We start from the raw sequence: 25274 nt of genomic DNA, 5'->3' as shown, positions 1-25274 counted from the left end.
TCATAATACTTGAAATCGAGTGGTACCGATATATGAGAGCTATACCAAAACCTGGACCTATGCACACAATTGTTGGTGGGGAAATGTCTGTATCATTGGGAATCCCAAATGAAAAATGGCAGCTAATTCGGGATAAAAATGAAGATAAAATCTTCAAAATACCTGAAATCGGGTGGTACCGCTATATGGGGACTATAGGAAAAAATTGGCACATATTCATGTGTTGTCATCAAAATCTGAACGGTGTGCAAAGTTTCACTTCGATTGGTCAACTGTAATTGCGTTAAAAATTAGTTACTAGATTTGATTTCGGGTGGTACCGCTATATGGGGGCTATAGGAAAAAAGGACCTATATTGGATTTGTTTTCATATTCATGTATTGCGATCCAAATCTGAAAAGTGTGCAAAGTTTCAGTTCAATTGGTCAACTGCAACTTTGTCAAAAATGAGCTACCAGATTTGAAATGCATTTTCGACCTTTTGTGTGAGGTATAGGAAGGAGGGGACCGATATGGTTTATCTTCGAACTAAATTAAGTTTGGACAAAATATTACGAGGGCAAAATTTTGGACCAAATCGTCTCATCCGTTTGAGAGTTATCGTGTGCACCAGCCAGACAGACAGACGAACGGACATTGCTAAATCAACTCAAAATTGTCTGAAACGGATTTCGTCCAAATACTCGTATACTTGCGGTCTAAAACCATTATTTCGATGAGGCACATTTTGTCCATATGAATGTGTATATACCCTCGTTAGCATAAATGCTGAGGGTATAAAGAAAAAATATCATAAACTTTTCATACTTACATACACAAGAATTTATTAAATAAAAATTCTTACCTGAAAATAAGAAAAAATATTTTTATTAAATTTTTTTATTTTCAAAAAAAAAATAATTACATACAAAATAAATATTATTTTTTTTCCTTAAAAAAATTACACAATAATAAAATAGCGCCTAAATTCTTTCTTAACATTTCCTCTTTCACTGCTATTTTATATTTCCCCCTAAATACATTATTTTATTCTCTTACTATAATTTAAAGTGTCTGGATAATAATAAGAAATAGAATTTCCTTTGCCACATTCATTGTTAGCTGGCAATTTGTTTTGTTTGCGAACGGGCGGGTTTGTTTGGTTAAATTATGCAGCCAGACGAAATAAAGTTGTGGTTATTGATGATGAAATAAAACACTTGTTTTGTGTGCACCGAAGCGTATGATGAATATTTAAAATATGCGCTTACGTATACACAACATTAACACTTATACGCTTATAAATCATTTTCATATGTAGTTAATCTTTATTATACATTTAACAATAATTATTAACAATTGTATGATTTTTACCTTTTAATTTAAGAGAATATTTGATTTGACATTTAATTGAAACTCTAAAATAATGAAATAATGAATTTCTAAAATTAGTTTCTAAATTAAGGATACATCATTATTAAATGGTTTCTTAATTTGAGCTAATGTCCTTCCTACACAGACACCTGGGAACTCTCAGCAAATGTCATTCATGCCTGACGTCTGTCCTGTGTGTGTGTGTTAAAACACCTTAGCAATATTTCCCTGTTTGCTATAAGTTTTCACATTTCCTTTGACTCTCTATGTGTGTGTGTGTATGCTTCTATTTGAGTTGTTGTGATATTAAAACATTCCAAATGGACATAAATTAGAATCTCATAATACATTTACCAAACACATACATCAAGTTAATGCTTAAACAAATACCCACATGTCTGCAAATAATTCCCAAAGCACACACAGGGACACCCACATGCAAAACATTCATCTACAACTACATACACCATGGTATGTATGTTTTAATAGTGTTATGCAAAGGCCACATTTTCCAAGCATAAACAATTTCTCAAAAAGAAAAAAGAAATCAATCGGAGAAATGATGCTTTGCTCGCAGCAGGTAAGAATTCACATGGATGCCACAGACCATAAGGGGATTGTAGTAATTAAAAGCAATTTAATTTCGAATACATGAAAGGAATAAACTTTTGTGGAATGTCAACTAGGACAGGTCAACTTAGTTTGGGTGAGCTTTCGGTCACGTTTAAAACTAGCGAATGTGACCCCTAGAATGTTGGGGTAGTTAGTGGTGGGTATTTTGCAACGATCGACCATCAAATTCAGCTCAGTGCTCAACACCGTATATTTGCATATTCTTCGCAAGAAAAGGTGGTAAGATCTGTCAAATAGGAGTTTAGCCTTTCACAATTGACATCAGGGAAGGCACCTGTGCAAACTTCCGCATACGTTACGATCTCAATGCCATCTGGAGACAATGGAGAAATACAGGAGAAGTTATGGTTAAACAGTTCCCGAGATATCACCCCAATTTGGGGAATTCTTTGTTTCGCATTACGGGGCTTGGACTTTTTGTTCCTGTATTCCAGGTGTCCACAAATTTAATTCATTATCCATCTCTTCAAATTTGACAGGAGGGTAGTCTTCTCAATGTCCTCAAACATCGTGGAGTGCGTGGCAGTATCAAATCCTTTTGATACGTCGGGCGCCACAAACAATGTCCTACCGCACGGCTTATTCTGGTTAAGTACTCGCCTAACATGTAAGTGTGGAGATGGTGTGCACCACCGTTGTCGTGCTGCACGGCTTACGGAAACCATGCTGACGGCAATCGAAAAGCAACATATTTCTGTCTGACGCTGGAGAGGTGTAAAGCCTCGAGAATCTTTGCAACGGGCGGCAAAGCGCTGGCATCTTTGCCTGGATTCAGTCGCGGGACCACCCTGCCCAGTTTCCAGACTTCGGGTGGCAAGCAACAGGTTGAGAACTTTGGTAAAATACTCCACTCCCGGCTCATCAACATAGCCTTTCGATGGCATTGGCAACATCATCCATTATGAATTGTGTTGGTAACTCCCGGGGTGCTCGACAAACTGTCGAAGAAAAAAACATGCGCGCCTTTTCGAAACAGTCAGAGAAACGTTCCCAAACGTGACTGAGATCCTATCTTCTTTCTTCCCATAGTTGGAGAATTTTTCGATTTAACCGTTGCCCACAATCCATTAATTCTCGCTCCAATGTTGCAACTCTTCAGATGAGTTAGCCATCCGTTTATGCTTATCAGAGCCCAATGTTTTAGATAACATAGTGTTCCGGATAGTATACGCGTTGCGACATACTTCTCTTCGCCCTGTCACCCTGGGTGTGCTCGACGAACTGATAATTGAAATATCATGCGCACCACTTCGGATAAGTCAGCGTAATGTCGCCAAACGTGAATGAGATCCTATCTTCCTACTTCCCAGGGTTCGAGAGTGGCATAACCCAGCTCCATGACTCTGGTATAACTGGGGTTGCCTCGATGAAGTTCATCACGCTCATTTGTCAATCCTAGGAAATTTGGTTTCACATCGCGTATTCGACCAACAGGTATTATATTGATAGCGGCTGCAGCAGTGATAATGTCTCAGAAGGGTTGGGCCAATCTCTGAAGCGGTGATTAGTGAAACTAGGCCAATTGGCATTCCCATGACTGATGAAAGTGCGGCGTTCAGGTTCTTTGTGAAATATTTTTAAAAATCCAAGAGCCTTGGCAGTTTCCCTAGAAATATTTTTAAAAATCCACAAGCCTTGGTAGGCTACCTAAAAATGTTTTTAAAAATCCACAAGCCTTGGTAGGCTGCCTAAAAATGTTTTTTAAAAATCCACAAGCCTCGGTAGGCTGCCTAAAAATATTTTTAAGAATCCACGAGCCTTGGTAGGCTGCCTAAAAATATTTTTAAAAATCCACGAGACTTAGTAGCCTATCTAAAAATATTTTTAAAAATCCACGAGTCTTGGTAGGCTGCCTAAATATATTTTTAAAAGTCCACGAGCCTTGCTAGGCTGCCTAAAAATATTTTTAAAAATCCACGAGCCTTGCTAGGCTGCCTAAAAATATTTTTAAAAATCCACGAGCCTTGCTAGGCTGCCTAAAAATATTTTTAAAAATCCACGAGCCTTGCTAGGCTGCCTAAAAATATTTTTAAAAATCCACGAGCCTTGCTAGGCTGCCTAAAAATATTTTTAAAAATCCACGAGCCTTGCTAGGCTGCCTAAAAATATTTTTAAAAATCCACGAGCCTTGCTAGGGTGCCTAAAAATATTTTTAAAAATCCACGAGCCTTGCTAGGGTGCCTAAAAATATTTTTAAAAATCCACGAGCCTTGCTAGGGTGCCTAAAAATATTTTTAAAAATCCACGAGCCTTGCTAGGGTGCCTAAAAATATTTTTAAAAATCCACGAGCCTTGCTAGGGTGCCTAAAAATATTTTTAAAAATCCACGAGCCTTGCTAGGGTGCCTAAAAATATTTTTAAAAATCCACGAGCCTTGCTAGGGTGCCTAAAAATATTTTTAAAAATCCACGAGCCTTGCTAGGGTGCCTAAAAATATTTTTAAAAATCCACGAGCCTTGCTAGGGTGCCTAAAAATATTTTTAAAAATCCACGAGCCTTGCTAGGGTGCCTAAAAATATTTTTAAAAATCCACGAGCCTTGCTAGGCTGCCTAAAAATATTTTTAAAAATCCACGAGCCTTGCTAGGCTGCCTAAAAATATTTTTAAAAATCCACGAGCCTTGCTAGGGTGCCTAAAAATATTTTTAAAAATCCACGAGCCTTGCTAGGGTGCCTAAAAATATTTTTAAAAATCCACGAGCCTTGCTAGGGTGCCTAAAAATATTTTTAAAAATCCACGAGCCTTGCTAGGGTGCCTAAAAATATTTTTAAAAATCCACGAGCCTTGCTAGGGTGCCTAAAAATATTTTTAAAAATCCACGAGCCTTGCTAGGGTGCCTAAAAATATTTTTAAAAATCCACGAGCCTTGCTAGGGTGCCTAAAAATATTTTTAAAAATCCACGAGCCTTGCTAGGGTGCCTAAAAATATTTTTAAAAATCCACGAGCCTTGCTAGGGTGCCTAAAAATATTTTTAAAAATCCACGAGCCTTGCTAGGGTGCCTAAAAATATTTTTAAAAATCCACGAGCCTTGCTAGGGTGCCTAAAAATATTTTTAAAAATCCACGAGCCTTGCTAGGGTGCCTAAAAATATTTTTAAAAATCCACGAGCCTTGCTAGGGTGCCTAAAAATATTTTTAAAAATCCACGAGCCTTGCTAGGGTGCCTAAAAATATTTTTAAAAATCCACGAGCCTTGCTAGGGTGCCTAAAAATATTTTTAAAAATCCACGAGCCTTGCTAGGGTGCCTAAAAATATTTTTAAAAATCCACGAGCCTTGCTAGGGTGCCTAAAAATATTTTTAAAAATCCACGAGCCTTGCTAGGGTGCCTAAAAATATTTTTAAAAATCCACGAGCCTTGCTAGTGTGCCTAAAAATATTTTTAAAAATCCACGAGCCTTGCTAGGGTGCCTAAAAATATTTTTAAAAATCCACGAGCCTTGCTAGGGTGCCTAAAAATATTTTTAAAAATCCACGAGCCTTGCTAGGGTGCCTAAAAATATTTTTAAAAATCCACGAGCCTTGCTAGGGTGCCTAAAAATATTTTTAAAAATCCACGAGCCTTGCTAGGGTGCCTAAAAATATTTTTAAAAATCCACGAGCCTTGCTAGGGTGCCTAAAAATATTTTTAAAAATCCACGAGCCTTGCTAGGGTGCCTAAAAATATTTTTAAAAATCCACGAGCCTTGCTAGGGTGCCTAAAAATATTTTTAAAAATCCACGAGCCTTGCTAGGGTGCCTAAAAATATTTTTAAAAATCCACGAGCCTTGCTAGGGTGCCTAAAAATATTTTTAAAAATCCACGAGCCTTGCTAGGGTGCCTAAAAATATTTTTAAAAATCCACGAGCCTTGGTAGACTGCCTAAAAATATTTTTAAAAATCCACGAGCCTTGCTAGGCTGCCTAAAAATATTTTTAAAAATCCACGAGCCTTGCTAGGCTGCCTAAAAATATTTTTAAAAATCCACGAGCCTTGCTAGGCTGCCTAAAAATATTTTTAAAAATCCACGAGCCTTGCTAGGCTGCCTAAAAATATTTTTAAAAATCCACGAGCCTTGCTAGGCTGCCTAAAAATATTTTTAAAAATCCACGAGCCTTGCTAGGCTGCCTAAAAATATTTTTAAAAATCCACGAGCCTTGCTAGGCTGCCTAAAAATATTTTTAAAAATCCACGAGCCTTGCTAGGCTGCCTAAAAATATTTTTAAAAATCCACGAGCCTTGCTAGGCTGCCTAAAAATATTTTTAAAAATCCACGAGCCTTTCTAGGCTTCCTAAAAATATTTTTAAAAATCCACGAGCCTTGCTAGGCTGCCTAAAAATATTTTTAAAAATCCACGAGCCTTGCTAGGCTGCCTAAAAATATTTTTAAAAATCCACGAGCCTTGCTAGGCTGCCTAAAAATATTTTTAAAAATCCACGAGCCTTGCTAGGCTGCCTAAAAATATTTTTAAAAATCCACGAGCCTTGCTAGGCTGCCTAAAAATATTTTTAAAAATCCACGAGCCTTGCTAGGCTGCCTAAAAATATTTTTAAAAATCCACGAGCCTTGCTAGGCTGCCTAAAAATATTTTTAAAAATCCACGAGCCTTGCTAGGCTGCCTAAAAATATTTTTAAAAATCCACGAGCCTTGCTAGGCTGCCTAAAAATATTTTTAAAAATCCACGAGCCTTGCTAGGCTGCCTAAAAATATTTTTAAAAATCCACGAGCCTTGCTAGGCTGCCTAAAAATATTTTTAAAAATCCACGAGCCTTGCTAGGCTGCCTAAAAATATTTTTAAAAATCCACGAGCCTTGCTAGGCTGCCTAAAAATATTTTTAAAAATCCACGAGCCTTGCTAGGCTGCCTAAAAATATTTTTAAAAATCCACGAGCCTTGCTAGGCTGCCTAAAAATATTTTTAAAAATCCACGAGCCTTGCTAGGCTGCCTAAAAATATTTTTAAAAATCCACGAGCCTTGGTAGGCTGCCACTAGCCTTGGTGCCTTCTCCAGAAATATTTTTTGGAAATATTTTAAAAATTCTCGAATATTGGTAGGTTCTTCTTGGTAATATTTTTAATCCAAGAATTAAAAATTATTTTATTGTAGTTAGAATCACAAGGACTATGTTCAAAATTGGTAACTTTTGTGCGAGAGGTACCCGAAATTGTTTTCCGATACAGCCCATTTCCGAACTTGATTAAAGTTTGAGCGATGTACATACGTTGGGCCAATGTCTGTCACTCTCTTTTCGAACTTCTCTTAAACAAAAAACAAGAACTTGAATAATACTTTCATATTCTTCTTTTCTTCTTAATGTTTGTGAATAGGTAATAAACCTAGTATTAAATATTCAATTTCTTAAAGTTTCTGTTTACTGACATACATGGAATATTGCCCTCAAAATGCCTCCAGTCGTGTCATTTTCATATGAATTTTAAAAATTGCATAAATGCAATTTAATTAATTATTTTTATTTAGTTTGGAAAATTGTTTTCAAAACATAAATATCATTGGTATGACTTCCTCTCACCATGTTTCTAGTCACCACGTTATAAACCGAATTTGGTCATGACATATCTGACAAATCCTGTCAAGAAATATGCCAAATAAACCACATCTAAACACATATCCTTCTAAAATTTCAGTATGTTGCTGTAGATAAGAAATACAGCAATATAAACAAATTGCTTAAACACACTTTGAACACATGCAGCACACACTCACTCTCACTCACAAAGAAACACATCCTGCTAATTTATGTATGTATGTATGTACATATGTATATGTAAAACAGCAACATTTATTTGTATTTGATATTATGAGTTATTTCAATACACGGAAGTTGATAATCTTCATAAATTAGGATATGTATGTTGAACTCTATGATGTGCCTTAGGTCATACCAACATAACATACATTTGTATGTATGTTCATGCATTTTGGTAGAATAAATCATAGTTATATAGATAGATATACTACACATGATGTAAACAAAAAACTAATTGGACACAAACCAACTTGACCTTTCACTTATATTCCTCTTTCCATTCTTTTCACTTTTCTTTTTGTGTTTTTTGATAAATTTGTTGAGAAGCTTTATATAAATCTGTATTATTTAACATTTAATACATACATACATTTCTGTGTAAAAATGGTAAAATTGGTACATTCTCACAAAATATGACCTTATTTCCTCATCAAATTGTTTATCTTTTCATTATAGAAATCTATGTAGGATTTGTGGTTTAAATAAATTGAAATTCTATTAAATTTTGCGTTCTATGGCGTTTCCGATTTAATTACTGTCAAACTGTAATTTTCAATTCAATGATTTGAAAAAATATTTGACCAATTTCAATTTGATTGCCATAAATAGACACCTGCAATTAGAGATTTTATCAACTTGACCATCGCATCAACGCACACAATGTTATATGAAATTTACATCCTAATTAACTGCCAATGCAACAACAACTTAATTAACAATTAGTAATTGATATTGTTCGGGGGCTGTGCCACTTGACTGGTATGTGGTTATATTATAGCAAATATTAGCAACTAATTGAACTTTAAACAATAGGAAACAATTTTGTGATATTAAAACTGCACAACAATCCCAAAAAATGCACAACAATCAACATTTTCGGTGGAATCATTTTGAAAATGGGATTGAGTACAACGTTTACCAGTTACTTGTTTTAATACGTACATTTAAAGCCATTTCGTGGAAAATACCAAGCAATGGTAGTGATTGTTTTTAATATGGCAAAGTATAAATACGTGGGCAGTTCGGAAACTTCTTAGCCTAGCACAAAAAGCGCGGTATAAACAGAAAAAAGTTAAGTGTTTTGGAAACTTCCATCTCTGATATGAACACATGTTCAATTTTGTTTCGATCTGACAACTCCTTCATATAGAAAATTAGAAATGCGTGCTGTCATTAAATATTTACATAAAAAAGGTTTATCGGGACAAGAAATTCATAATGATATGGTGAATGTGTTAGGTGAAAGTGCTCCTTCATATCGACGCCTCCAAACAATAGTATGCTAAGTCGACTTAGCTTGTTTTCAAGTTCTTTACATTTTTATATTTAACATCCTTTAACTTAAATTCTGTCAAATTTTGGTAATGATCGGACAATCCGAACAGAAGTTATAAACAAATATTTACTTAGCATAGTGCTGAAGGTCAAAGAAATTTCCAAACTTTTAAAGCTTCTCCTGCAAAACTCGCTTTTCAGAATTAGCAAACTATTATTTGGAGGTTTCGAACGTCCTGTAACTTAAATTCTGTCTAATTTTGGTAATGATCGGTCAATCCGAACAGAAGTTATAAACAAATATTGACTTAGCATAGTACTGAAGTTCAAAAAAATTTCCAAACTTTGAGAGCTTCTCCTGCAAAACTCACTTTTTAGACTTAGCATACTATTATTTGGAGGTGTCGATATGAAACAGTAAAAAAAATTGGTTGCTGAATATAAACGTGGTCGTACAAGCATTGAAGATGAACCACGTAGTGGACGTCCAAAAACAGCAACAACAACAGAAATTGTAGCCAAAGTGCATGATATGGTATTAAATGATCGACGAATAAAAGTGCGTGGAATTGCTAATATCATGGGCATCTCAAATGATCGAGTCCATTTAATTTTGCATGAAGAACTACAGATGAAAAAGCCTTCTGCAAGATGGGTGCCGCATTTGTTAACAGTCGACCAAAAACGCATAAGAATGAACATTTCTCAAGCTTGTTTGGATCGTTTTAAGCGAAATAAAATGGATTTTAAGCGTCGTTTCATAACTGTTGATGAGACCACTATACTCCAGAGACAAAAGAACAATCCAAACAATGGAATGAAGCTCGAGGAAGTGCCCCAAAGAAGGCAAAAACAATTCAATCGGCTGGTAAGGTTATGGCAACGGTTTCAAAGGTATTTTATTGATTGACTACCTGCAAAAGGGTAAAACAGTAAATTCAGAGTACTTTTGCAACCTTTTGGATCAATTAAATGTACAAATTCGAGAAAAACGTCCTGGCTTACAACACAAAAAAATAATTTTTCATCAAGACAACGCACCAGCGCACAAGAGTGTTTTAACAATGGCTAAAATCAACGAATTAAAGTACGAGTTGCTTGACCACCCACCTTATTCTCCTGATTTAGCTCCCAGTGACTTTTACTTGTTCCCAAATCTAAAAAAATTCCTTGCTGGCAAGCGTTTTACCTCAAATGAAGATGCAATTACAGTTGTAAACCACTATTTTGAAGACCTTGAGGAAAACCATTTTAATCAAGGGATAGAATTGCTAGAAAAGCGTTGGACTAAGTGTATTGAAGTTTCAGGAGATTATATTGAAAAATAAAAATATTTTTGAAAAACTAACTATTCTCTTTCATTGATAGGCTAAGAAGTTTCCGAACCGCCCTCGTAAGGTAAAACATCTCGAAAACATCTCTTCAGACTAGGAAACAGTCTATCGCAAATGAGATAGTATAGGTAGAAATTTTTTGTTAAACTTTTAGACTCTTAATTAAAATTTATTCCATACCCAAAAGTCAAAATCTCCTAAAATATTTCACTTTTTTTTGGGATTGTGTTAAAAGAAGAAATGTTCCAAATTAAATTTCATTATGAGTCTCTGAACAAAAGAAATTTGTAGTTATAATATTTAACATCTCCAGAAGCTTTCGTTTTTAATATATGCTTAGGACCATATTCTACCGTTTTTATTCACATTTTCGTTATCTGCGGTCACAAAAAATTTTATTGATGTTTTTATACCCTCAGCATTTATGCTAACGAGGGTATATACACTTTCATACGGGCAAAATGTGCCTCATCGAAATAATGGTTTTAGACCCCAAGTATGTTTGGACGAAATGTGTTTCAGACAATTTGGAGTCGATTGAGCAATGTCCGTCCGTCTGTCTGTCTGTCTGTCTGGCTGGCTGGAGCGCACGATAACTCTCGAACGGATGAACCGATTCGGATCAAATTTTGGCTTTCGTAATATTTTGCCCAAACTTAGTTTAAGTTCGAAGATGAGCTATATCGGTCCACTCCTTCCGGTACCTCCCCCACAAAAATTCGAAAATGTTCGGAAAATTTGTGCGCACGATAACTCTTGAAGGGAGTAACCGATTTGGTCCATACTTTGCCCATCGTGGAGCGTGTACCAGACTTAGATCAGGTTTTAATATGGACTCAATCGGTTCACTCCGTCGGGTACCTCCCACACAAAAATTTGGAAAAGTTCAGTTTAGGACCATCTCTCGCATCGCTTTGATTTTTGCTTTAGCAACTTGTATTCACTGCCCTCCATACGACGGTATAAATTTCATTAGGGGCAAGTCCATACTTCCTGAGAAAATAGCCTGAAACTTGCAAAAAACCCCTATGACACCGTGTGAGGAGGTTGGAGGGCAAAATAACTTACGAACAGGTCTGCCGATTCGGTCCAAAGTTTGGCCTTAGTAATATTTTGTCCAAACATAGTTTAAGTTCGAAGATAAGCCATATCGGTCCACTCCTTCAGGTACCTCCCCCACAAAAGTTCAAAAATGTTCGGAAAAATTGTGCGTACGATAACTCTTGAAGAGAGTGGCCGAATTGGACCATACTTTACACATCCTAATATATCTACCAGATATAGATCAGGTTGAAATATGGACTATATTTGTCCACTCCATCCGGTACCTCCCACACAAAATTTCGGATACATGTTCATTTTAAGACCTGCTTTCGAATCACTTTGATTTTTGTTGAAGCAACTTGCATTCGCTGCCTCAATTGCGATGGTAAAAGTTGTTTCAGGGGCAAGTCCATACTTCTTGAGCAAACATACCTGAAGTTGTAAAAAACCCCTATGGTACCATATGTAGTGGCTGGAGATCCATTCTTTTTAGTATCTCCTCCGCAAAACTTTTGATCTGTAACCCTAATCAACATTTTTTGTCAGTTCAAACGCCCAAAATTTTTAAAACTCCCTTAATACATGCGTTTTTTGGGAAAAAAATTGTTTCAATATACACAGGCTGAGGGTATATCTCTGTCGGCAAAGCCAACTGATACTTTTTTACTTGTTTTTATTTATTAAGATATAGCATTTTTAAAGAAATAGGGTATAAGGGAAGTACTCCGCCCCCTCCGAATTTCAACAAAATTTGAAGCCCATTTTAACCGGGCCATCCATGTACATTCCCTGACAATTTCAGAAAAAGTAGTTTTTGTAGAAAAGATAAAAATTGGGAATTGTAAAAAGTGGGCGTGGTCTTTTCTTTGCATACAAACCTATGACGGGTTATGGCGAACATTTAACAAAAAGAATTATCCAAATCAGTCCAGCCGTTCTCAACTGATGCCATTACCAACGAACGACATTTGATTTTTATTTATAAAGATTTTTTAAAATTTTATGTTTCTATTATTTATAGTTTTTATTAAATTTCTTATTTTATTTATATTTATTATTGTTCTTTTTATTTATTTTTTGTTATTTTGTATTATTTTATTTTTTTATTACATTCTCTTATTTTTAATTTGTTTATTATAATATTTTCTTACTTTTTTTATAATTAATTTTTTTATTCAATTTTTTACTATTTATTTTTTTACAGTTATATTTTAAAATATTAATTTTTGTTTTTTTTATTCTTCTTTATGTTATTATTTAATGAGTATTTTAATTTTTTAATTTTTTTTATTATTTTATTTTTTATAATTTTGTTTGTTTAATATCATATTTTTTCATTATTTTTTATATTTTATTGTTATTAATGTTTTATTTTTGTTTTTAATTTAAAATGTTTTATATTTTATTCGTTATTTCATTATTAAAATTCTATTATAATTATTTTTCATTTTTTTAGTTATTTTTATTTTTTGTCTTGTATTATTTAATTTTTTCGTTTTTATTTTCGATTATTTAATTTATAATTTTATTTTTTAATTTTTAATCATTTTAATATTTATGTTTTTGTAATTTTTAATTATTTAATTTTTTCATTATTCGATTTATATTATTTATAGTTTTCTTTTATTTTGTTAATATTTATTTTTGATTTAGTACTTTATTACTTGACATATTTATTACCTTATTTGATTATTAGTTTATTTGTTTATTATTATATTTGTTTATAATTTTATTTTTTCACTATTATTTTTATATTTTATGATTTTTATTGTTATTTTTTTAAGTGTTCATTATTTTTATATGTTATATGTTTTATAATTATTTATTTGTTATTTTATTAAGTTATTTGTCTTTACTAATTTCCTGTAATGTGCTTATTTAATTATTATTTTCTTGAACAATTTATTTTTCATTATTAATGTTCTATTATTTTTAATTTTTTTAATTATTTATTCTTGTATCATTTTCTTTTTTGTCGTTTTTATTTTTGATTATTTAATTTATAATTATTTTATTATTTATTTTTAATAATTTTAATATTTATTTTTTTGTAATTTTTAATTTTTTTATTTTTTCATTATTCGATTTATATTATTTATAGTTTTCTTTTGTTTATATTTATTTTTTATTTAGTACTTTATTACTTTATATTTTTATTACCTTATTTATTTATGTTATATTATTTTTCATTTTTTTAATTATTTTTTCTTGTATCATTTTCTTTTTTGTCGTTTTTATTTTTGATTATTTAATTTATAATTATTTTATTATTAATTTTTAATAATTTTAATGTTTACTTTTTTGTAATTTTTAATTATTTCATTTCTTTATTATTCGAATTTTATTATTTATAGTTTTATTTTACTTTGCTTATATTTATTTTTATTTAGTACTTTATTACTTTATTTGATTATTAGTTTATTCGTTTATTATTATACATATTTGTTTATAATTTTATTTTTTCATTATTATTTTTATATTTTATTGTTTTGTATTGCTATTAATTTTTATATTTTCATTATTTATTATTTTATATGTTTTATTATTATTTTTTCGTTATTGTATTATTTTATTTTTCATTACTAATTTGCTATTATTTTTTATTTAATTATTATTTTCTTGAATAAGTTTTTGCTGGTTTATACTCAAATTCAAATAATTGAGAAAATATCATTCGTACACCAGGTTTTTCTTGGTAACATGTCACATTTATCAAAATATAAAATTAATAATTTTTTTATTATTACTGTATACTTAGCTGGAAATTTTAACTTGGCAAATTAAAAACCCATTGTTGACCCTATTATAATTGGCCTTCGAAGTATTAACAAATAATACCTTGATATTGTATTATCCAACTTTGTACTTAGGCATTTCAATGGAAATCCATTTAATTATGGCCAACTAATTCAGCATTTCAAAGTTCATTAAATTTCGACGAAAATAGTAAACTTACATACACATCACATTCTTACACATATTCTTACAGAACTATGGTGGGAATTGCATCAAGAATTTTAGGCAAGGTTATTATAGAATTTCGTAGAAGAATGTCACACACCGCAAAATATTTCAAAAGTAATATTGAAATATTTTACTAGAAAATAAATAATTTACCCACCACAAAGAAGCATGAGGCATGTTCATATAAATGCGAGTATATATGCCACCGGGGTGCAATGGTATGCACGCCCGCCTTGCACGCAGAAGGTCCTGGGTAATGTTGGCGACATTTCCTGAATATTTCAGCCTTGAATAACTGCTCCACAAGTGGTGTCTTAAGACACGCTGTTCGGACTCGGTGATAAACAGTAGGTCCCATATCATATCAGCTAAATATGAATCGGGGTGCACTCATTGATATGAGAGAAGTCTCCCTTGGTCCGTATGGGATGTTGTGGAACAAGGTTTTTGTTTTTTTATATGAACATTAGGGCTATAACAAAAAAAAAAAAAAAACAAATACCAATAAACGCACCGAAATAGATTTCCTTTTTGATAATTGTTTTCTTTATACAAATTTTAATTTTAATTTATTAAACAAACTTTTATATGTATACACACCTTACTTATGTCAAAATAAACGCTTAAAATATCACAATTTGAAAAAAAATAAATAAAAATTGATTATTTAAGAACGACTTTCTGTCGTATTGAACAAATTAAAAACAAAATTAGAGGAAATATTATCTAATTTTTTTTACGGCTATGTGGTGGTATGTACTGATATTTGCAAAAAAAATTCAAAGAAGTTATAACTCTAATGTACATATGTTTATATTTCAATATCAAAGGTCTATTCATTCGAGTGTAAATTCACACATTTACTTGTATAAACGTGTGTCAATATCTGTGGATTGTGTCTGCCTTTATAGATAGAAGTTTGGTTGGTATTGTATGTAATTCGAAGAAATGGATTGTTTGCAGATCAAAGTCTTTGTAAATTATAAACATGGATATAACCAACATATACAGTATCGGCCAAAACTAAAGCACCCCCTCAGTAAATTTTTTTGAAATGATAATTTTTTTATGAAAACTAAATTATAAATTTATTTTTTATTTTTCTTTTTATTTATTTATATCTTTATAATTGAAAAATACAAAAATAAGGAGATCATAATTTAATAAACAAAAGTTAAAATTCAAAAAACATTTTAGGTCGCAAATATAAGCGGACAAAACTAAAGCACCCCCCCATTTGAGGTACAGCAAAAACTATTGAAATCAATATTTCGTTGCTTATACTCTATTCTGGATGACACAATCACATCTTTTAGGCATAAAGGATACTAAATTATTAATTACTGCAGGCGAAATAATTGATTTTCGGAAAATTTAGCTTAAATCCTCAAAATACTGAAAATCGGAAGGTACCGTTATATGGAGGCTATACCCAAACGTGGACCCAGGTCCACGAGTTTTGGTGGATATGTTTTGTGACCACTAAGAACCCTAAGTACCAAATTACAGCTAATTTAGTAGGAAAATGTGGCTTAAATATCCGAAATACCGAAGATCGGAAGGTACCGCTATAAGGGGGCTATACCAAAACATTAGCCGATATTGTTCATATCCATCCAAAAATTATGCTACAGCATTCTCTGGTCAAATACTAAATCCCTTAGGTTTAAAAATTAGCAAAAGAACGAATTGCAAAAGAACGGTAGACGCCGGCTTATTCAGTCGACGACCAGCAAAAAACCTTCCGCCTCCATGTTTTACAGCGTCTTTGCAATATTTAGGATTTAACGGTTGCCCATTTGGTCCAAGCCTTTTACCATCTGAATACTTTGAATTAAACATAGATTCATCGGAAAACATTTCAAATGGGTCTTGGCGAATGCCAGTCTGGCTCCTTCATTTTTAGTCGATATGAAAGGTTTTTTTTTTTTGTTGGTCGTCGACTGAATAAGCCGGCGTCTATCGTTCTTCTGCAATTCGTTCTTTTGCTAATTTTTAAACGTTAGCGTATTGTATTGACTAGTGGATGCAGTAGCATCATTTTTGGATGAATTTGAACAATATTGGCTAATGTTTTGGTATAGCCCCCTTATAGCGGTACCTTCCGATCTTCGGTATTTCGGATATTTAAGCCACATTTTCCTACTAAATTAGCTGTAATTTGGTACTTAGGGTTCTTAGTGGTCACAAAACATATCCACCAAAACTCGTGGACCTGGGTCCACGTTTGGGTATAGCCTCCATATAACGGTACCTTCCGATTTTCAGTATTTTGAGGATTTAAGCTAAATTTTCCAAAAATCAATTATTTCGCCTGCAGTAATTAATAATTTAGTATCCTTTATGCCTAAAAGATGTGATTGTGTCATCCAAAATAGAGGATACGCAACGAAATATTGATTTCAATAGTTTTTGTTGTACCTCAAATTGGGGGGTGCTTTAGTTTTGTCCGCCTATATTTTCGACCTAAAACATTTTTTGAATTTTAACTTTTGTTTATTAAATTCTGAATTCCTTATTTTTGTATTTTCCAATTATAAAGATATAAATAAATAAAAAGAAAAATAAAATATAAATTTATAATTTAGTTTTCATAAAAAAATTATCATTTCAAAAAAATTTACTGAGGGGGTGCTTTAGTTTTGGCCGATACTGTATGTATGTATGCCCTGTGGCTCCCAATTATGACTGTTGCAAGGATTTGGTAATATTTTGTCATTGTGATGATATCTTAGTGGGACGATGAGTGCTTTCATAAAGCGATTTGAGTGTGATATCATCTTTTCCATTTTCGACATGAAAATCACTCACAAAAAGTTTAATGTCATGGTTAGGGCGCAATTGCATACCCTTCCTATGTTTGTCTTGTGGTTATCGTGTCTTGGCTTCTTTACGAATTGTCGACACCGAAGTGAATTGATGCCTTGGAACTTTAATTGCTCATCCTGTATGGCAATAAAATTGACTTTACATTTTGCAAGTAAATCCGCCAGTGCTTAAACTGCACTTTCTCTATACATTATTCACACATTTAAGTTGCAAATTCGCATATCATACTCCAGTATGATATTCGCCATATTCCGTTATCCAAAACAAGTTATTCAATCACAAAATTTCATAACAATTTATATTTCTGCAAGTCACCATCATTCAACTTCACAACGATTATAAACTCAATTTCATTTGCATTTTTATTCAAAATTGCAATTTGAATGACACATTAACCCGATATTCAAATTATGCGGCAAGTTTTAATAAAACTTCATAGTTTGTTTTTAATTATACATGTATTTTAGTTATTATTGGATTAAAAATCAAAAACATTTACGCACACACGCGCGCCTCCACCCAGACACACTAAATGTTATGGGCAAACAATTTAAAAACTCCACGAGCCAATTGCAACAAGAGAACCACGTAGGTGGTTAGCGCAACGATGACTGTCATCTATAAATGAGTAGACAATTTAATGTAGGATCAAATTATGTTATGGACACGCGTCATATGGGATATTCCATAATAATTGTTGCCACCAATTTTTTAGATTACAAAATAATGTGAAGTAGTGACTTTTGTCATTACCATGGATGGACACATCTACGTTTTTTTTTCACCGTTGAACCTTCTCCCCATTTAAGGCAATTTGTAAATATATTGCTGTTTTAATAGGGGAGTAACCGTGCCACCTCCGAATTCATGGCACATTCCTGAAAATTACAGGAAAATCGCTTTGTTAGTTTTCGAGATATAACATCGATTTTTATACCCTCAGCCTTTAGGCTAAAGAGGGTATTTACACTTTGATACGACCAAAAATGTCGAAATAATGGTTTTAGACCCAAGTATGTTTGTACGATATCCGTTTCAGACAATTTTGAGTAGATCTAGCAATGTCCGTCCGTCTGTCTGTCTGTCTGGCTGGCTGGTCCGCACGATAACTCTTGAACGGATCAATCGATTGGGTTAAAATTTTGGGTATCGAAATATTTTGTCCAGATTCGATTTAAGTTCGAAGATGGGCCATATAGGTACACTCTTTCAGGTACCTCCCCCACAAATGTTCAAAAATTGTCGCAAAACTTGTGCGCACGATAACTCTCGTAGGGAATAACCGATTTGGTCCATACTTTGCACATCGTGTAATTTCTACCAAACTTAGATGAGGTTCCAATATGGACTCAATCGGTCCACTCCTTCGGGTACTCCCCACACAAAATTTCGGAAAAGTTCAGTTTAGGACCTGGTCTCCAATCGCTTTGACTTTTGTTTACGCAAGTTGTATTCGCTGTCCTCTATACGAAGGTACAAGTTTCCTCAGGGGCAAGTCCATACTTCCTGAAAAAGTAGCCTGAAAGTTGAAAGACAAACCCTATGACACCATGTTTATGGGTGGAAGCGCAAGATAATTCTCGAACGGAAATGCCGATTCCGGCCAAAATTTGGCCTTCGTAATATTGTTTCCAAACTAAGTTTAAGTTCGTAGATAAGCCATATCGGTCCATCCTTCAGGTACCTACCCCACAAAAGTTCAAAAATATTCGGAAAAATTGTGCGCGATAACTCTTGATGGGAGTGACCGATTTGGTCCATACTTTACACATTCTCATAATATCTACCAGGTTCGCATAATAGATCAGGTTCGAATATGGACTATATTTGTCCACTCCATCCCGTACCTCCCACACAAAATTCTGGATAAGTTCACTTTAAGACCTGCTATTGAATCACTTTGGATTTTGTTGAAGCAACTTACATTCGCTGCCTCAATTACGATGGTAAAAGTTGTTTCAGGGCCAAGTCCATACTTCTTGAGAAAACAGCCCGATTGGTGTAAAACCCCCTATGGCACCCCATGGTCTATTTCGATCCATTCCGCTAAGTACCTTTTCCGCAAAATTTTTGAACTTTAATCCTAATCAACATTTAAGTTTTTTGTGAAAAAAGTGTTTCAATTTGCACAGGCTGAGGGTATATATCTGTCGGCAAAGCCGACTGATACTTTTTTACTTGTTTAAAACCACCCTAGTACAAACTAACGGATGTACTGATTTAAGGCTACAGAACAATATCTAACGGTGACGGTGACCTGAGAAGTCGAAGACCAGTCAACCAAATGTCAGAAGTCCGACACGTCTGAACAATTTAAGAAGCACCTTCCAAGAAAATCCTTCAAATTTCGTAAGGGGTTTTTCACCAGATTTCATTCCGAATTCGGAGGGAAATGTCGGAAATTTCCCTTCGAATACGAGGGCAGTTCGGAAACTTCTTAGCCTAGCACAAAAAGCGCGGTATAAAAAGAAAAAAGTTAAGTGTTTTGGAAACTTCCATCTCTGTTATGAACACATGTTAAATTTTGTTTCGATCTGGCAACTCCTTCATATAGAAACAGGTGTTCAAAAAACATGCATCCGCAATTTATTTACATTGGAAAAAATTAGAAATGCGTGCTGTCATTAAATATTTACATAAAAAAGGTTTATCGGGACAAGAAATTCATAATGATATGGTGATGTGTTAGGTAAAAGTGCTCCTTCATATGCAACAGTAAAAAATTGGATTGATGAATTTAAACGTGGTCGTACAAGCATTGAAGATGAACCATGTAGTGGACGTCCAAAAACAGCAAGAACAACAGAAATTGTAGCCAAAGTGCATGATATGGTATTAATGATCGACGAATAAAAGTGCGTGAAATTACTAATATCATGGGCATCTCAAATGATCAAGTCCATTTAATTTTGCATGAAGAACTACAGATGAAAAAGCTTTCTGCAAGATGGGTGCCGCATTTGTTAACAGTCGATCAAAAACGCATAAGAATGAACATTTCTCAAGCTTGTTTGGATCGATAAAATGGATTTTAAGCGTCGTTTCATAACTGTTGATGAGACATGGATCCACCACTATACTCCAGAGACAAAAGAACAATCCAAACAATGGACTGAAGCTGGAGGAAGTGCCCCAAAGAAGGCAAAAACAATTCAATTGTCTGGTAAGGTTATGGCAACGGTTTTTTGGGACTTCAAAGGTATTTTATTGATTATCTGCAAAAGGGTAAAACAATAAATTCAGAGTACTATTGCAACCTTTTGGATCAATTAAATATACAAATTCGAGAAAAACGTCCTGGCTTACAACACAAAAAAATAATTTTTCATCAAGACAACGCACCAGCGCACAAGAGTGTTTTAACAATGGCTAAAATCAACGAATTAAAGTACGAGTTGCTTGATCACCCACCTTATTCTCCTTATTTAGCTCCCAGTGACTTTTACTTGTTCCCAAATCTAAAAAAAATCCTAGCTGGCAAGCGTTTTACCTCAAATGAAGATGCAATTACAGTTGTAAACCACTATTTTGAAGACTTTGAGGAAAACTATTTTTATCAAGGGATAGAATTGCTAGAAAAGCGTTGGACTAAGTGTATTGAAGTTTCAGGAGATTATGTTGAAAAATAAAAATATTTTTGAAAAACTAACTATTCTCTTTCATTGATAGGCTAAGAAGTTTCCGAACCGCCCTCGTATGGACCAATTCGGCCACTCCCGTCAAGAGTTACCGTATGAACAAATTTTCCGAACATTTTTGAACTTTTGTGGGGGAGGTACCTGAAGGAGTGGGCCGATATGGCTTATCTTCAAACTTAAACTATGTTTGGACAAAATATTACTAAGGCCAAATTTTGGACCGAATCGGCAGATCCGTTCTAGAGTTATCTTGCGCTCCAACCACCTCACACGGTGTCACAGGTGTTTTTTTTTTTTGCAACTTTGAGGCTATTTTCTCAGAAGTATGGACTTGCCCCCTAATGAAACTTGTACCATCGTATGGAGGGCAATGAATACAAGTTGCTAAAACAAAAATCAGAGTGATTCAAGAGATGGCCCTAAACTGAACTTTTCGAAATTTTGTGTGGGAGGTACCCGAAGGAGTGGGCCGATATAGCCCATCTTCGAACTTAAACTAAGTTTGGGCAAAAAGACAAAAAAAAACGAAAGTCAAAATTTTTACCGAATCGGTTCATCCGTTCGAGAGTTGTCGTGCGCACCAGCCAGACAGACAGACGGACGGACATTGCTCAATCGACTCCAAATTGTCTGAAACACATTTCGTCCAAACATACTTGGGGTCTAAAACCATTATTTCGATGAGGCACATTTTGCCCGTATGAAAGTGTATATACCCCCGTTAGCATAAATGCTGAGGGTATAAAAATATTTTTTGCTGTTTGTGTGTAGTTGCGAACAGGTTTTGATGTTCCTGTGGACTGAATATGAAAAGAGCAAGTTGTTCGGAGGTCCAGAAGAGGTTGTTCCGAAGTTCGGAAGAGGGTGGTCGGAGGTTCAGAGGAGGTTGTTCCGAACTTGGAAGAAGGGTGATATAATTTCAACTCGCGCGAGTACTCCCGCTCGAACTCGCCCGAATTTCACTCGCGAGTAGAATTCGAGCGAGTATTTCGGAGCTCTGAGAACTGGTTTCCAAATTATCTGAAACAGATTTGGTCTTAAAAATGTAGGAGACTAAAACCATTATTTCGATTAAGTATATTTTTATCGTATTTAAGTGTAGTGATACAAAAATTCCGAATATAATTTTTATACCCTACACCACATTGTGGTAAGGGGTATTATGTCTTTGTGCATTTGTATGTAACATACAAAAGGAAACTATATAGACCCATTGTTCCTTCTAGGCATATACATAGAACCACTTTCTGAGTCAATTTAAGCATGTCCGTCCGTCCGTTCGCAACGTAAAGGTCAGGTCGCATTTATTGTTAGATTCAGCTGAATTTGGCAATATAATTGGCTTAGCCATAGGATGAACGATATTGCTTTAGATGAAAATCGGTTCAGATTTGGATATAGTTGCCATATATATTTTCAGCCGATTTCATGTATTTGCTGCACCAAACACGCTATATACGTCCGATTTTGATGAAATTTAGAAGATGTGACTGAATTCGGTCTAAAAATAAATGTGCTAAATTATTTTGAAATCGGTTCACATTTGGATATAGCTCCCATATATATATTTTCGGCTGATTTCACGTATTAACTGCTCCAAGCACGCTATACACGTCCGATTTTGATGAAATTTGGAATGTGTGGCTGAATTTGGTCTAAAAATAAATGTGCAAATATATATCGATGTCGGTTCAGATTTGGATATAGCTCCCATATATATATTTTCGGCCGATTTCACGTATTAACTGCTCCAAGCACGCTATACACGTCCGATTTTGATGAAATTTGGAATGTGTGACTGAATTTCGTTTTAAAATAAATGCGCCAAATTATATCGAAATCGGTTCAGATTTGGATATAGCTCCCATATATATTTTCGGCCGATTTCACTTATTTGCGGCACCAAACCAGATATACATGCTTGATTTCGATGATGGAACGTCTGACTGAATTCGGTCTCAAAATAAATGTGCCAAATTATTTTGAAATCGGTTCAGATTTGGATATAGCTCCCATATATATTTTCGGCCGATTTCACGTATTAACTGCTCCAAGCACGCTATACACGTCCGATTTTGATGAAATTTGGAATGTGTGACTGAATTCGGTCTAAAAATAAAAGTGCAAAAATATGTCGAAATCGGTTCAGATTTTGATATAGCTCCCATATATATTTTCGCTGGACTTCACGTATTTGCTGCACCAAGGACTCTATATCTGTCCAATTTTCATAAAATTTAGAATGTGTGGCGGACGGAATTTTGGTCCAGTAATAAGTTTATATCGAAATCAGTTCAAATTGATATATATATTTTACATATTCACAGTGGAGTAGGGTATCATATAATCGGCCCCGCCCGACTTTGACTTTGTTTTTTGTTAATTCTTTTATTCATTTTTTAATGAAATATCTGATTATGACTGTATCTGTTTCTTTGCCAACAAAATAAAAACGCAAAACACCACACGACCCAATTAATTTTGAGAATCCTTTTGTAATTAGTCAAAAAATTCAAATTAACAGCAACAAAAAGAACCAATGATAACAAAAAGAACTAATGACAGGGCAAATTTTAAAGGGCAGCACCTGACGCACAATTTTATATTTAGCATCAAATTTATAAATTTATACCCTACGTCGCTATGTGAGGAGGATAGATGCGCTATTTATTAAAATAGCCGCATTGGATTTACAATTTAAAATTTTACTGACATATATATGTATATATATGGCGAAAACCAAAAATGTTTTACAATCGATGAATCCGAGTTTCACCCATTCAGAATTCGCGAACTGTTAACATATTCTATATAGTATAATTCAAATTTTTTAAAATGAAGTGTTTTAGGAGGAATCCCATAAGGTCGACCATTAAAATTAATTTACGTGGAAGCTGTGTTGGCATCAATGTAGAAAAATGAGTAAAAATGGGTTGAAGCCAACAAGTTTTTTTATGTTCCCGATTTCTGGCTTAACCTTACATTTTATAGACCTATCCGCAAAGAAAGAATCACAGAATACTCCATGGGCAACAAGATTGTAGTATATGATTTTTCGATATATCCACGGCATCCACCTAAAATTGATGCTGACATTTTGAAGCCGGAATTTCGGGGTTTTTTGAATTTTTTTTAATAATCCGGACGCGCAAGAAGATAATATTCCAAACTCTTAACACGATTATAGAACTCGTGATTTTACGTCGTTTGATGCATATCTCATGAGTGTGCTCCTTACAGCATCCTATTAATTGGAGTCGAAAGGCCAAAATTTGATGTGTGAATTTTCTTACAAAACCTATTTTTTGCGTGTAAAATTTACAACTGTCATTCCATTTCCTTTGAAACCCGCGTGAATTTAGTTTATTTACGCGACGGTTCTAATGAAGCCCTCCGCGATCGAATCCATCTACTAAAACCGCGGATATAGATACCATGAAAATCGGAAAATCAGCAAAAATATATTTTGACAAATCCGCGTACTAAACCGCGATTTTCTTTAAATTTTTTTACATAAATGGAATCCTTTACTGGCGATTTTAATATTTGCGAAAACGCGTGTCATAAAAGAAAAGAGATACGCGAGTAATATGGGTCTCTCACAAAAAATTGAATGTGGAGGCACATCCGCGGTTCTTGAAAAATCTAATTAAAATTGGTATATTTTGACGTATTTTTGATAGGCGCTGATGAAACCGGATGCGCATCAAAATCGTATGCACATTGCGCGACTTTTACCAACCTTAAGGTTTTTTGCAGTGTATGATGCAACTGGCGGCACACAATGGCCCCTGAGTGAAACATCGAAATATGCATAAATTTTGAAAGAGATTGATTCGCTGTATCCAAAAACGAATGCGCATCAACCGACTTTAACTAATTCGCGAATAACAGGCTTTTAATTTTAATATTAACTGAATGATTGTAATTTCAATATTACTCTTAATTTCCTACCCTTTTAAGTTATCACAGTTATCAGTTAAACTCTCGCGATGGTAAACCATATTTTTTGATGAAGTTTTAACAGTATACATTCATTATTCTATGGGATTTTAGCGAAATAGTTGGAGAACTCCCAAATATTTTTTTTCTAATTTTTAGAATCAAATCAAAAGAATATTTGCAACAATATTTTCCAACAATAAGTTTTCTCTTTTGTTGTTGCTATAATATGCAATTTATGTACCCAATCTCTATAAATTGGGTATCATATTTTTCTACGCATTGTCTAGATTCCGCACATATTTTTTATTTTATTTTTTGAGGGTTTGTACGGATTCTGGGACAGGATAATTTGGATTTACTTCAAAATTTTTTATTATTTGTTGATTTTCCGCGAAAATAATAATAAATTTTATAACTATTTAAACATCTACGAATAGATATGGAATGCTGTTAACGATTTATGCATACATTTTCTCATAACAACAAAAAAGATATTTTTAAATATTTTT

The 25274-nt window shown here is 33.8% G+C and overlaps 1 protein-coding gene across 5 annotated transcripts in view; it reads right to left on the bottom strand.

Moving 5' to 3' along the window:
* Positions 1-25274, bottom strand: part of Mrtf (Myocardin-related transcription factor) — a 347118-nt gene that overhangs the window by 96774 nt on the left and 225070 nt on the right. The window contains exons 1-2 of one of the 5 annotated variants that reach the window (XM_073984938.1): positions 17686-17746; positions 812-844 (exon numbers count right to left, since the gene is read on the bottom strand). The exons of the other annotated variants lie outside the window; for them this stretch is intronic. The gene's annotated coding sequence lies outside the window, so the exon portion shown is untranslated. Of the gene's footprint in view, positions 1-811; positions 845-17685; positions 17747-25274 lie in introns of those variants that run through there. 5 annotated transcript variants of the gene reach the window in all.

The sequence above is a fragment of the Musca autumnalis genome, unplaced genomic scaffold, assembly GCF_047663935.1.
Source record: "Musca autumnalis isolate F117 unplaced genomic scaffold, ASM4766393v1 scaffold_4, whole genome shotgun sequence".
Lineage (NCBI taxonomy): Eukaryota > Metazoa > Arthropoda > Insecta > Diptera > Muscidae > Musca > Musca autumnalis.
Note: the sequence above shows the minus strand (reverse complement) of the source record. Positions and strands in the feature narration are given on the sequence as shown.